Genomic DNA, 15,165 nt, shown 5'->3' on the forward strand with positions numbered 1-15,165 from the left:
TTTCTAAATTCCATATATATGCGTTAGTATACTGTATTGGTGTTTTTCTTTCTGGCTTACTTCACTCTGTATAATAGGCTCCAATTTCATCCACCTCATTAGAATTGATTCAAATGTATTCTTTTTAATGGCTGAGTAATATTCCATTGTGTATACGTACCACTGCTTTCTTATCCATTCATCTGCTGATGGACATCTAGGTTGCTTCCATGTCCTGGCTATTATAAACAGTGCTGCAATGAACTTTGGGGTACACGTGTCTCTTTCCCTTCTGGTTTCCTCAGTGTGTATGCCCAGCAATGGGATTGCTGGGTCATAAGGCAGTTCTATTTCCAGTTTTTTAAGGAATCTCCACACTGTTCTCCATAGTGGCTGTACTAGTTTGCATTCCCACCAACAGTGTAAGAGGGTTCCCATTTCTCCACATCCTCTCCAGCATTTATTGCTTGTAGACTTTTGGATCGCAGCCATTCTGACTGGCGTGATATGGTACCTCATAGTGGTTTTGATTTGCATTTCTCTGATAATGAGTGATGTTGAGCATCTTTTCATGTGTTTGTTAGCCATCTGTATGTCTTTTTTGGAGAAATGTCTATTTAGTTCTTTGGCCCATTTTTTGATTGGGTCGTTTATTTTTCTGGAACTGAGCTGCAGGAGTTGCTTGTATATTTTTGAGATTAGTTGTTTGTCAGTTGCTTCATTTGCTATTATTTTCTACCATTCTGAAGGCTGCCTTTTCACCTTGCTAATAGTTTCCTTTGTTGTGCATAAGCTTTTAAGTTTAATTAGGTCCCATTTGTTTATTTTTGCTTTTATTCCCAATATTCTGGGAGGTGGGTCATAGAGGATCCTGCTGTGATGTATGTCAGAGAGTGTTTTGCCTATGTTCTTCTCTAGGAGTTTTATAGTTTCTGGTCTTACGTTTAGATCTTTAATCCATTTTGAGTTTATTTTTGTGTATGGTGTTAGAAAGTGTTCTAGTTTCATTCTTTTACAAGTGGTTGACCAGTTTTCCCAGCACCACTTGTTAAAGAGATTGTCTTTAATCCATTGTATATTCTTGCCTCCTTTGTCAAAGATAAGGTGTCCATATGTGCGTGGATTTATCTCTGGGCTTTCTATTTTGTTCCATTGATCTATATTTCTGTCTTTGTGCCAGTACCATACTGTCCTGATGACTGTGGCTTTGTAGTAGAGCCTGAAGTCAGGTAGCTTGATTCCTCCAGTTCCATTCTTCTTTCTCAAGATCGCTTTGGCTATTCGAGGTTTTTTGTATTTCCATACAAATTGTGAAATTATTTGTTCTAGCTCTGTGAAGAATACCGTTGGTAGCTTGATAGGGATTGCATTGAATCTACAAATTGCTTTGGGTAGTATACTCATTTTCACTATGTTGATTCTTCTGATCCATGAACATGGTATATTTCTCCATCTATTAGTGTCCTCTTTGATTTCTTTCACCAGTGTTTTATAGTTTTCTATATATAGGTCTTTAGTTTCTTTAGGTAGATATATTCCTAAGTATTTTATTGTTTCTGTTGCAATGGTGAATGGAATTGTTTCCTTAATTTCTCTTTCTGTTTTCTCATTATTAGTGTACAGGAATGCAAGGGATTTCTGTGTGTTGATTTTATATCCTGCAGCTTTACTATATTCATTGATTATTTCTAGTAATTTTCTGGTGGAGTCTTTAGGGTTTTCTATGTAGAGGATCATGTCATCTGCAAACAGTGAGAGTTTTACTTCTTCTTTTCCAATTTGGATTCCTTTTATTTCTTTTTCTGCTCTGATTGCTGTGGCCAAAACTTCCAAAATTATGTTGAATAGTAATGGTGAAAGTGGGCACCCTTGTCTTGTTCCTGACTTTAGAGGAAATACTTTCAATTTTTCACCATTGAGGATAATGTTTGCTGTGGGTTTGTCATAGATAGCTTTTATTATGTTGAGGTATGTTCCTTCTATTCCTGCTTTCTGGAGAGTTTTTATCATAAATGGATGTTGAATTTTGTCAAAGGCTTTCTCTGCATCTATTGAGATAATCATATGGTTTTTATTTTTCAATTTGTTAATGTGGTGTATTACATTGATTGATTTGTGGATATTGAAGAATCCTTGCATCCCTGGGATAAAGCCCACTTGGTCATGGTATATGATCTTTTTAATGTGTTGTTGGATTCTGATTGCTAGAATTTTGTTAAGGATTTTTGCATCTATGTTCATTAGTGATATTGGCCTGTAGTTTTCTTTTTCTGTGGGATCTTTGTCAGGTTTTGGTATTAGGGTGATGGTGGCCTCATAGAATGAGTTTGGAAGTTTACCTTCCTCTGCAATTTTCTGGAAGTGTTTGAGTAGGATAGGTGTTAGCTCTTCTCTAAATTTTTGGTAGAATTCAGCTGTGAAGCCGTCTGGACCTGGGCTTTTGTTTGCTGGAAGATTTCTGATTACAGTTTCAATTTCCGTGCTTGTGATGGGTCTGTTAAGATTTTCCATTTTTTCCTGGTCCAGTTTTGGAAAGTTGTACTTTTCTAAGAATTTGTCCATTTCTTCCACGCTGTCCATTTTATTGGCATATAATTGTTGATAGTAGTTTCTTATGATCATTTGTATTTCTGTGTTGTCTGTTGTAATCTCTCCATTTTCATTTCTAATTTTATTGATTTGATTTTTCTCCCTTTGTTTCTTGATGAGTCTGGCTAATGGTTTGTCAATTTTATGTATCCTTTCAAAGAACCAGCTTTTGGCTTTGTCGATTTTTGCTATGATCTCTTTTCTTTCTTTTGCATTTATTTCTGCCCTAATTTTTAAGATTTCTTTCCTTCTAACTAACCCCGGGGCTCTTCATTTCTTCCTTTTCTAGTCGCTTTAGGTGTAGAGTTAGGTTATTTATTTGACTTTTTTCTTGTTTCTTGAGGTATGCCTCTATTGCTATGAACTTTCCCCTTAGGACTGCTTTTACAGTATCCCACAGGTTTGGGGTTGTTGTGTTTTCATTTTCATTTGTTTCTATGCAAATTTTGATTTCTTTTTTGATTTCATCTGTGATTTTTTGGTTATTCAGCAGCGTGTTGTTCAGCCTCCATAGGTTGGAATTTTTAATAGTTTTTCTCCTGTAATTGAGATCTAATCTTACTGCATTGTGGTCAGAAAAGATGCTTGGAATGATTTGTATTTTTTTGAATTTACCAAGACTAGATTTATGGCCCAGAATGTGATCTATCCTGGAGAAGGTTCCATATGCGCTTGAGAAAAAGGTGAAATTCATTGTTTTGGGATGAAATGTCCTATAGATATCAATTAGGTCTAACTGGTCTATTGTATCGTTTAAAGTTTGTGTTTCCTTGTTAATTTTCTGTTTAGTTGATCTATCCATAGGTGTGAGTGGGGTATTAAAGTCTCCCACTATTATTGTGTTATTGTTAATTTCTCCTTTCATACTTGTTAGCATTTGTCTTACATACTGCAGTGCTCCTGTGTTGGGTGCATATATATTTATAATTGTTATATCTTCTTCTTGGATTGATCCTTTGATCATTATGTAGTGACCATCTTTGTCTCTTTTCACAGCCTTTGTTTTAAAGTCTATTTTATCTGATATGAGTATTGCTACTCCTGCTTTCTTTTGGTCCCTATTTGCATGGAAAATCTTTTTCCAGCCCTTCACTTTCAGTTGGTATGTGTCCCCTGTTTTGAGGTGGGTCTCTTATAGACAACATATGTAGGGGTCTTGTTTTTGTATCCATTCAGCCAGTCTTTGTCTTTTGGTTGGGGCATTCAACCCATTTACGTTTACGTAATTACCGATAGGTATGACCCCATTGCCATTTACTTTATTGTTTTGGGTTTGAATTTATACACCATTTTTGTGTTTCCTGTCTAGAGAATATCCTTTAGTATTTGTTGGAGAGCTGGTTTGGTGGTGCTGAATTCTCTCAGCTTTTGCTTGTCTGAAAAGCTTTTGATTTCTCCTTCATATTTGAATGAGATCCTTGCTGGGTACAATAATCTGGGCTGTAGGTAATTTTCTTTCATCATTTTAAGTATGTCTTGCCATTCCCTCCTGACTTGAAGAGTTTCTATTGAAAGATCAGCTGTTATCCTTATGGGAATTCCCTTGTGTGTTATTTGTTGTTTTTCCCTTGCTGCTTTTAATATTTGTTCTTTGTGTTTGATCTTTGTTAATTTGATTAATATGTGTCTTGGGGTGTTTCTCCTTGGGTTTATCCTGTTTGGGACTCTCTGGGTTTCTTGGACTTGGGTGATTATTTCCTTCCCCATTTTAGGGAAGTTTTCCACTATTATCTCCTCAAGTATTTTCTCATGGTCTTTCTTTTTGTCTTCTTCTTCTGGGACCCCTATGATTCGAATGTTGTAGCATTTAAAATTGTCCTGGAGGTCTCTGAGATTGTCCTCATTTCTTTTAATTCGTTTTTCTTTTATCCTCTCTGATTCATTTATTTCTACCATTCTACCTTCTAATTCACTAATCCTATCTTCTGCCTCTGTTATTCTACTATTTGTTGCCTCCAGAGTGTTTTTAATTTCATTTATTGCATTATTCATTATATATTGACTCTTGTTTATTTCTTCTAGGTCCTTGTTAAACCTTTCTTGCATCTTCTCAGTCCTTGTCTCCAGGCTATTTATCTGTGATTCCATTTTGATTTCAAGATTTTGGATAAATTTCACTATCATTATTCGGAATTCTTTATCAGTAGATTCCCTATCTCTTCCTCTTTTGTTTGGTTTGGTGGGCATTTATCCTGTTCCTTTATCTGCTGGGTATTCCTCTGTCTCTTCATCTTGTTTAAATTGCTGAGTTTGGGGTGTCCTTTCTGTATTCTGGCAGTTTGTGGAGTTCTCTTTATTGTGGCATTGTCTTGCTGTGTGTGGGTTTGTATAGGTGGCTTGTCAAGGTTTCCTGGTTAGGGAAGCTTGTGTCGGTGTTCTGGTGGGTGGAGCTGTATTTCTTCTCTCTGGAGTGCAATGAAGTGTCCAGTAATGAGTTATGAGATTTCTATGGTTTTGGGGTGACTTTGGGAAGCCTGTATCTTGGAGCTCAGGGCTGTGTTCCTTTGTTGCTGGAGAATTTGCTTGGTTTGTCTTGCCCTGGAACTTGTTGGCCCTTGTGTGGTGCTTGGCTTCAGTGTAGGTATGGAGGCGTTTGATGAGCTCCTGTCAATTATTGTTCCTTGGAGTCAGGAGTTCCCTGGAGTCAGGGTTTGGACTTAAGCCTCCCGCTTCCAGTAATTGGTCTTATTTTTACAGTAGTTTCAAAACTTCTCCTTCTATACAGCACCACTGATAAAACATCTACGTTAAAGATGAAAAGTTTCTCTACTGTAAGGGTCACCCAGAGAGGTTCACAGCTTTATATGGAGAAGAGAAGAGGGAGGAGGGAGTTAGAGGTGACCCGAATGAGATGAGGTGGAATCAGTAGAGGAGACAGTGGGCTAGCCAGTAATCACTTCCTTATGTGCACTCCACAACTGGACCGCTCAGAGATGTTCACGGAGTTATACAGAGAAGAAAAGAAGGAGGAAGGAGACAGAGGTGGCCAGGAGAATAAAAGGGGGGAATGAAAAGGAGGGAGACAGATCCAGCCAGTAATCAGTTCCCTAAGTGTTCTCCACCGTCTGGAATACACAGAAATTCACAGAATTGGGTATAGTAGAGAGGGGTTAGGGAGGAGACACAGGCGACCTGGTGGAGAAAATGGAGAGTCCAAAGGGAGAGAGAGCAGTCAAGCCAGTAATCTTGCTCCCTAGTGAACAATGGGTACTGAGGATTGGGTTCTTAAAGGTACAGAATTGGTAACAAATACATAAAAGCAAAAATTAAAAATCTAGAGTAGAGTTTGGAATTTCAAAAATACGATGTTAAAGAAAAGAAGAAGGAAAAGAAAGAGAGAAAAAAAAGCAAACAAGGTCACGAAAATTATAAAGAAAATGTAGGTACAAAATTGATAACTAATACCAAAAAGCAAAAGTTAAAAATCTAGAGTAGAGTTTGGAATTTCAAAAATACAATGTTAAAAAAAAGAAGAAGAAAAAGAAAGAGAGAAAAAAAAAACCAAACAAAAACAAAGTCGCAAAAGTTATAAAGAAAATACAGGTATAAAATTGATAACAAATACCAAAAAGCATAAATTAAAAATCTAGGGTAGATTTTGGAATTTCAGATATACAATGTTATATAAATGAAGAAGAGATAGAAACAGAGAAATAAAAAAGTCACAGAAATTATTAAAAAAAAAACTATAGGTACAAAATTGATAACAAATACCAAAAAGCTAAAATTAAAAATCTAGAGTAGAGTTTGGAATTTCAAAAATACAATATTAAAGAAAAGAAGAAGAAAAAAAAAAACAAGGTCAAAAAAATTATAGAAAATGTATATATGAAGTTTGTGTTAAAAAAAAAGGGTCTTTTTTTTTTTTTGCAAAGTAATAGGTTATAAAAGTGAAAATTAAAGGAATAATAGAGGACGTAAAATTTTTTTAAAAAATTAAAGAAAGAAAGAAAGAAAGAATGATCGTAAAAATAGTAAAAATATATCTAGGACTTTCTCTGGTTTTGTTGTGAATATTGTGGGTTCAGTTCATTTTTGTCTAGTTCTTCGGTCTGACTTATATTTCTCAAGATCTATAGGCCCCTTCCTATGTAGTTGGTACTAACCACAGGGTTTTAATCTATTGCATGTAGCTTCCAAGGCGGTTCCCTCTGTTATAGCTTCTTCTGTTTGCTGGTCTCTTCAGTGTCTGGTTTCCACCCTGACACAAAGGGGACGGTGGAGGACACTTTTTTTTTTTTTTTTTTTAGGCGCACTTGTTCATTTGTGCTGTAGGGAGGGAGGGAGGGATGCTGCAAACAAATAACACTGGCATGTGCTAGCAGTGCCTCAGCCACACTGGGTCTGCCCCCGCTCACGGCGCGTGTAGCCTCCCTGCCCACACTGCTCAGGCTCTAGGTTACTCCGCCAGGAACCATCCGTGGCTGGCCCTGGGCTGCCTGCACCTCCCAGGTCCAAGCCGCTCAGGGTAGTCCTCAGAGGCCCAGACTTGGTTGGGCCTGCGTTTTGTGCCCTTCCCAGATCCCAGCAGCTCAGGTGATGAGGTGTTTGGCGCACGCGATTGCTGCGACTTATCGCCTCCCTGCCGCCCGGTTATCTAGGTGTGCAACCGGCGCACCTTCTCAGGCAGATATTGACTGTCCAGACCCCCAAGAAGTTTTAGTTAGCAAAGAAGCCTGCTTACAGTTTTATAGATAATGTCTCTCTGGGGCAGCGAATGCCCTCTTCCGGCTCTGGCTGTCTGTCACCGGAGGGGGATGGTATGCAGCCGGCTATCTCTGTTCAGTCCTTTGTTCCATGCATGGGCCTGGCGGTGTCTTAGGTTAGGGCTGGCTTTTTGCGTGGTAGATATCCCACAGTCTGGTTTGCTAGCCCAAATTATTTTGCTCAGATAGCGCTCGGGTTATTCAGGCCAGATCCTTACTCTAAGTGGTGCAGCCCGTGCCACGCCTCCCTGCCCAGCCCCTGATTGCTAGTGGCGTATGCAGGCATCTGCGCTGCTTCTCCGCTGGGGGCGTTACCGTAGGGCTCCTAATCTGCAGGTTTTAATTGTTTATTTATTTTTCCTCCCTGTTATGTTGCCCTCTGTGCTTCCAAGGCTTGGCACAGATTTGGCAATAAGGAGGTTTCCTGGTGTTTGGAAACTTCTGTCTTTTTAAGACTCCCTTCCCAGGACGGAGCTCTGTCCCTCCCTCTTTTGTCTCTTTTTTTGTCTTTTATATTTTTTCATACCTCCTTTCGAAGACTTGGGTTGCTTTTCTGGGTGCCTGATGTCCTCTTCCGGCATTCAGAAGTTGTTTTGTGGAATTTACTCGGCGTTTAAATGTTCTTTTGATGAATTTGTGGGGGAGAAAGTGTTCTCCCCATCCTACTCCTCCGCCATCTTAGCTCCTCCCATCCTGATTTTTTTTTTTAAGTTAAAAAAAATTTAGTAAGTTGGATATATAGTTGCTTGGAGAATTTCCAAGTTATTCAGTTTGTGGCTTGTTACTTCCTGAAATGTTCTGTGTTAGTGACGGTCCACAGGCTTCTACTTTCAGTTCAGTTCAGTTCAGTTGCTCAGTTGTGTCCAACTCTTTGTGACCCCATGGAATGCAGCACGCCAGGTCTCCCTGTCCATCACCAATTCCTAGAGCTTTCTAAAATTCATGTCCATTGAGTCAGTAATGCCATCCAACCATCTCATCCTCTGTCATCCCCTTCTCTTCCCACCTTCAATCTCTCCCAGCATCAGGGTCTTTTCAAATGAGTCAGCTCTTCACAGCAGGTGGCCAAATTATTGGCGTTTCAGCTTCAACATCAGTCCTTCCAATGAATATTCAGGACTGATTTCCTTTAGAACTGACTGGTTATATCTCCTTGCTATCCAAGGGATGCTCAAGAGTCTTCTCCAAGACCACAATTCAAATCATTAATGCTTCAGTGCTCATCTTTCTTTATAGTCCAACTCTCACATCCATACATGACTACTGGAAAAACCATAGCTTTGACTAGATGAACCTTGTTGGCCAAGTTGTCTCTGCTTTTCAATATGCTGTCTAGCTTGGTCATAGCTTTTCTTTTAAGGATCAAGCGTCTTTTAATTTCATGAATGCAGTCACCATGTACAGTGATTTTGGAGCCCAAGAAAATAAAGTCTCTCATTGTTTCCATTGTTTCCCCATCTATTTGCCATGAAGTGATGAGACCGGATACCATGATCTTAGTTTCCTGAATGTTGAGCTTTAAGCCAACTTTTTGACTCTTCTCTTTCACTTTCATCAAGAGGTTCTTTAGTTCTTCTTCACTTTCTTCCATAAAGGTGATGTTATCTGAATATCTGAGGTTATTGATATTTCTCCCAGAAATCTTGATTCCAGCTTGTGCTTTATCCAGCCTGGCATTTCTCATGATGTACTCTACATATAAGTTAAATAGTTAAGTTCAATTCAGTCGCTCAGTTGTGTCTGACTCTTTGCGACCCCATGAACCGCAGCACGCCCAGCCTCCCTGTCCATCACCAACTCCCTGAGTTTACCCAAACTCATGTCCATTGAGTTGGTGATACCATCTAACCATTTCATCCTCTGTCGTCCCCTTCTCCTCCTGCCTTCAATCTTTCCCGACACCAGGGTCTTTTCAAATAAGTCAGCTCTTTGCATCGGGTGGCCAAAATATTGGAATTTCAGCTTCAACATCAGTCCTTCTAAATAAGCAGGGTGAACATATACAACTTCGATGTACTCCTTTCCCTATTTGGAACCAGTCTGTTGTTCCATATCCACTTCTAACTATTGCTTCTTGACCTGCATACAAGTTTCTCAGGAGGCAGGTAAGGTGGTCTGATATTCCCATCTCTTTAAGAATTTTCCAGTTTGTGGTCATCCACACAGTCAAAGGCTTTGGTATAGTCGATAAAGCAGAAGTAGATATTTTTTCTGGAACTCTCTTGCTTTTTTGATGACCCAACAGATGTTGGCAATTTGATCTCTGGTTCTACTTTGCCATATAATTTAAGTGTTTCTGTATTACTTATGAGATCAGTGGATCATTTTATATTTTCATTCCATCTTTACACTTACAGGAGAAAAATTATTGGAATTCTATACAAACACACTTTCTGAGGCACCAGAAAAGTTAGAGCTCATCCTAAAAACTAAAAGATAACTTACCTAAGCACTTCACTGTAAAACAGACTCCATTTGTTTACATTAAATGCCTGGAAACAGAAGTCAAAATAAAATACATATATCATATTTTTTTAGCCTTTCCATAATGTCATATGGTCATTTAGTTCTGACATAATAACAGGTATCTAGGATGGTGGGAATGGAATTTTTCCACTATATTTTTCAATTGAATAACCAGGGGTGAAACGAAGACTGTACATTAAAAGAATTAATGGCATCTGCAAGAAGAACCTTGAACCTTGATTCCTGTAGCTTTGTCATACATTTCTTGTTTGAAACAACATCTTCTCAAAACTTCATAGTAGTATCAAAATATTCCAAAATTGCATTTTTCAGCATTGAGAAATGTGTCAAAATGAGTGTTTTGACACATCCATCCACACATCTTGACAAAATGCTTGATAAAATTTCAGTAATCATCGTTAGCTAAAGATGCATGGAAAGCCTCAAACTTAATAGCAGATGGTTTGTTGGGATCAATAAGAGTGCAATGAAGATGTCAAAACAGTCAGATCATGACCCCTTGTGACAAGTTGATCCAGAATCATCTTCATTAATCCAATGACTATATTTCACTGGCCATGCCAGCACCTTTCCACAACTTCCAGAGCTAAAGTAGCAAGTCAGCCTTAGCAGCAACAGAAATGACAGACATTTCATAGATATCTTATTCATATGCAAAAATTGCTGAATCATTTTGCCATTGCTCATGCTTATATCTCCTCATGCTTATGAGGAGGTACCCCATGTCCAAGATCAGAGAAACCCCAGTAAGAGGATAGGTGCTGGAGCAACAGCTGCGCAGCACTGAAGTGGCTGTGAGGAGGTATCCCATGACCAAGGGCAAAGGTGAAGTCCCAGAAAGATGGTAGGAGGGGTGAATTCGCGTTTTAGAATCAAACCCCATTCCTTCTAGAGACACTAAGAGGGCTCAAACAAACCTTGTGTGCACCAGGACCCAGGGACCCTACAGAGACAGAGCTGTGTTGAGGGTTTCCTGTGGAGGTACAGGTCAACAGTGGACTGCCACAGAGACGGGGACTCTGGGTGAGGCAGACTTGGGTATGGCATAAGCCCTCTTGGAGGAGGTCACCATTAACCCCACCATAGAGCTACCAGAACTTACACAGGACTGGGAAATAGATTCTTGGAGGGCACAAACAGAACCTTGTGCACCAGGACCCAGGAGAAAGGAGCAGTGACCCACAAGAGACTGACCCAGACTTACCTGGAAGTGTCCATGAGTCTCTAATGGAGGTATGGGTCAGTCATGGCCTGCTGCAAGGTTGGGGGGCGGTGAGTTTAGCAGTACATGCATGGGATCTTTTGAAGGAGGTCCCATTAACATTACCTCCACTATAGTTTGGCCCCAGGTAAGTAGTGGGGATGGAACACAGCTCCACCCATCAACAGAAAATTGGATTACATATTTACTGAAAATGTCCCCATCCATCAGAACAAGACCCAGTTTCACCCTCATTCAGTCTCTCTCATCAGGAAGCTTCTATAAGCCTCTTATCCTTCTCTATGAGAGGGCAGACAGAATGAAAACCACAGTCACAGAAAACTAACCAATCTGATCACATGGACCACAGCCTTGTCTCACTCAATGAAACTATGAGCCATGCCATGTAGGGCCACCCAAGATGGACGGGTCATGGTGGAGAGAGCTGACAAAGCGTGGTCCACTGGAGAAGGGAATGACAAACCACTTCAGTTTTCTTGCCTTGAGAATCCCAGGAACAGTATGAAAAGGCAAAAAGATAGGACACTGAAAGAGGAACTCCCCAGGTGAGTAGGTGCCCAATATACTACTGGAAATCAATGAAGAAATAACTCCAGAAAGAATGAAGAGACAGAGCCAAAGCAAAACCAACACCCAGTTGTGGATGTGACTGGTGATAGAAGAGCAATATTGCATAGGAACCTGGAATGTTAGGTCCATGAATCAAGGCAAATTGGAAGTGGTCAAACAGGAGATGGCAAGAGTGAACATTGACATTTTAGGAATCAGCAAACTAAAATGGACTGGAATGGGTGAATTTAACTCAGATGACCATTATATCCACTACTGTGGGCAAGAATCCCTTAGAAGAAATGGAATAGCCATCATAGTCAACAAAAAAGTCTGAAATGCAGTAGTTGGATGCAATCTCAAAAATGACAGAATGACATCTGTTCGTTTCCAAGGCAAACCATTCAATATCATAGTAATCCAAGTCTATGCCCTGACCAGTAATACTGAAGAAGCTGAAGTTGAATGGTTCTATGAAGGCCTAAAAGACCTTCTAGAACTAACACCCAAAAAAGATGTCCTTTTCATTATAGAGGACTGGAATGCAAAAGTAGGAAGTCAAGAAACACCTGGGGTAACAGGCAAATTTGGCCTGGAGTACAGAATGAAGCAGGGCAAAGGCTAATAGAGTTTTGCCAAGAAAATGCACTGGTCATAGCAAACACCCTCTTCCAACAACACAAGAGAACTCTACACATGGACATCACCAGATGGTCAACACCAAAATCAGAATGATTATATTCTTTGCAGCCAAAGATGGAGAAGCTCTATCAGTTCAGTTCAGTCGCTCAGTCGTGTCTGACTCTTTGCGACCCCATGAATTGCAGCACGCCAGGCCTTCCTGTCCACCACCAACTCCCGGAGTTCACTCAGACTCACGTCCATCAAGTCAGTGATGCCATCCAGCCATCTCATCCTCTGTCGCACCCTTCTCCTCCTGCCCCCAATCCCTCCCAGCATCAGAGTCTTTTCCAATGAGTCAACTCTTCACATGAGGTGGCCAAAGTACTGGAGTTTCAGCTTTAGCATCATTCCTTCCAAAGAAATCCCAGGGCTGATCTTCAGAATGGACTGGTTGGATCTCCTTGCGGTCCAAGGGACTCTCAAGAGTCTTCTCCAACAGCACAGTTCAAAAGCATCCATTCTTCAGTGCTCAGCCTTCTTCACAGTCCAAATCTCACATCCATACATGACCACAGGAAAAACCATATATAGAAGCTCTACACAGTCAGCAAAATCAAGAGTTGGAGCTGACTGTGGCTCAGATCATGAACTCCTTATTGCCAAATTCAGATTGAAATTGAAGAAAGTAGGGAAAACCTTTAGACCATTCAGGTATGATCTAAATCAAATCCCTTGTTATTATGCTGTGGAAGTGAGAAAAAGATTTAAGGGACTAGATCTGATAGACAGAATGCCTGATGAACTATGGACGGAGGTTCGTGACATTGTACAGGAGACAGGGATCAAGACCATCTTTAAGAAGAAAAAAAAAAAAAAATCCAAAAAGCAAAATGGTTGTCTGAGGAGGCCTTACAAATATCTGTGAAAAGAAGAGAAGCAAAAAGCAAAGGATAAAAGGAAAGATATACCCACTTGAATGCAGAGTTCTAAGGAATAGCAAGGAGAGATAAGAAAGACTTCCTTAGTGACCAGTGCAAAGAAATAGAGGAAAACAACAGAATGGGAAGACTAGAGATCTCTTCAAGAAAATTAGAGATACCAAGGGAATATTTCATGCAAAGATGGGCTCGATATAGGACAGAAATGGTATGGACCTAACAGAAGCAGAAGATATTAAGAAAAAGTGGCAAGAAAACACAGAAGACATATGCAGAAAACATCTTCAGGACCCAGATAATCACGATGGTGTGATCACTGACCTAGAGCCAGACATCCTGGAATGTGAAGTCAAGTGGGCCTTAGAAAGCATCACTATGAACAAAGCTAGTGGAGGTGATGGAATTCCAGTTGAGCTATTTAAATCCTAAAAGATGATGCTGTGAAAGTGCTGCATTCAATATGCCAGCAAATTTGGAAAACTGAGCAGTGGCCACAGGACTGGAAAAGGTCAGTTTTCATTCCAATCCCAAAGAAAGGCATTGTCAAAGAATGCTCAAACTACCGCACAATTGCACTCATCTCACACACTAGTAAAATAATGCTCAAAATTCTCCAAGCCAGGCTTCACAGTAGGTGAACCGTGAACTTCCTGATGTTCAAGGTGGTTTTAAAAAAGGCAGAGGAACCAGAGATCAAATTGCCAACATCCGCTGGATCATGGAAAAAGCAAGAGAGTTCCAGAAAAACATATATTTCTGCTTTATTGACTATGTCAAAGCCTTTGACTGTGTGAATCACAATAAACAGTGAGAAATTCTGAAAGAAATGGAAATATCACCCCACCTTACTTGCCTCTTTAGAAATCTGTATTCAGGTCAAGAAGCAACAGTTAGAACTAGGCATGGAACAATAGACTGGTTCCAAATAGGTAAAGGAGTACGTTAAGTTTGTGTATTTTCACCCTGCTTATTTAGCTTGTATGCAGAGTACATCATGAGAAATGCCAGGATGGATGAAACACAAGCTGGAATCAAGATTGCAGGGAGAAACATCAATAACCTCAGATACGCAGATGACACCACCCTTATGGCAGAAAGCAAATAAGAACTAAAGAGCCTCTTGATGAAAGTGAAAGAGGAGAGTGAAAAAGTTGGTTGAAAGCTCAACATTTGGAAAACTAAGATCATGGCATCTGGTCCCATCACTTCATGGCAAATAGATGGAGAAACAGTGGAACTAGTGACAGACTTTATTTTTTGGGGACTCCAAAATCACTGCAGATGGTGACTGCAGCCATGAAGTTAAAATATGCTTACTGCTTGGAAGGAAAGTTATGACCAACCTAGACAGCATATTAAAGAGCAGAGACGTTACTTTGCCAACAAATGTCCTTCTAGTTAAGGCTATGGTTTTTCTAGTAGTCATGTCTGGATGTGAGAGTTGGACTATAAAGAAAGCTTAGCACTGAAGAATTGATGCTTTTGAACTGTGGTGTTGGAGAAGACTCTTGAGAGTCCCTTGAACTGCAAGGAGATCCAACCAGTCCATTCTGAAGAAGATCAGCCCTGGGATTTCTTTGGAAGGACTGATGTTGAAGCTGAAACTCCAACACTTTGGCCATCTGATATGAAGAACTGACTCATTGGAAAAGACCCTGATGCTGAGAAAGATTGAAGGCAAGAGGACTGGGGAATGGCAGAGGGTAAGATGTTTGGATGTCATCACCAACTCAGTGGAGATGAGTTTGAGTAAACTCTGGGAGTTGGTGATGGACAGGGAGGTCTGGCGTGCTGTAGTTCATGGGGTCACAAAGTGTTGGATACAACTGAATGACTGAACCGAACTGATGCTTACATCCAAAGAGAAATCAGTCAGGAAGTTAAATTAAAACAGCTCCATCTCAAGTAAATATGTAAATAGCAGATGTAGAAAGCAACTGAAAGGGCAAAGTCTAGAACACTTCCAGATTATACAGTGTGTTTAATATTGTTTTGTTAGTCATCACACATTTAAATATTAATGTCCTTGCATAGAACATCAACTATATCTTGTAAGGGATAAAAAGTGTAA

General features: G+C 39.9%; 1 pseudogene; it reads right to left on the reverse strand.

Annotated features, from left to right (window-relative positions):
* Nucleotides 1-9,715: 9,715 nt before the first annotated feature.
* On the reverse strand, nucleotides 9,716-10,448 carry LOC112447019 (UDP-glucuronosyltransferase 2B31-like; annotated as a pseudogene).
* Nucleotides 10,449-15,165: the final 4,717 nt, after the last annotated feature.

Source organism: Bos taurus, chromosome 6 (genome assembly GCF_002263795.3).
Source record: "Bos taurus isolate L1 Dominette 01449 registration number 42190680 breed Hereford chromosome 6, ARS-UCD2.0, whole genome shotgun sequence".
NCBI lineage: Eukaryota > Metazoa > Chordata > Mammalia > Artiodactyla > Bovidae > Bos > Bos taurus.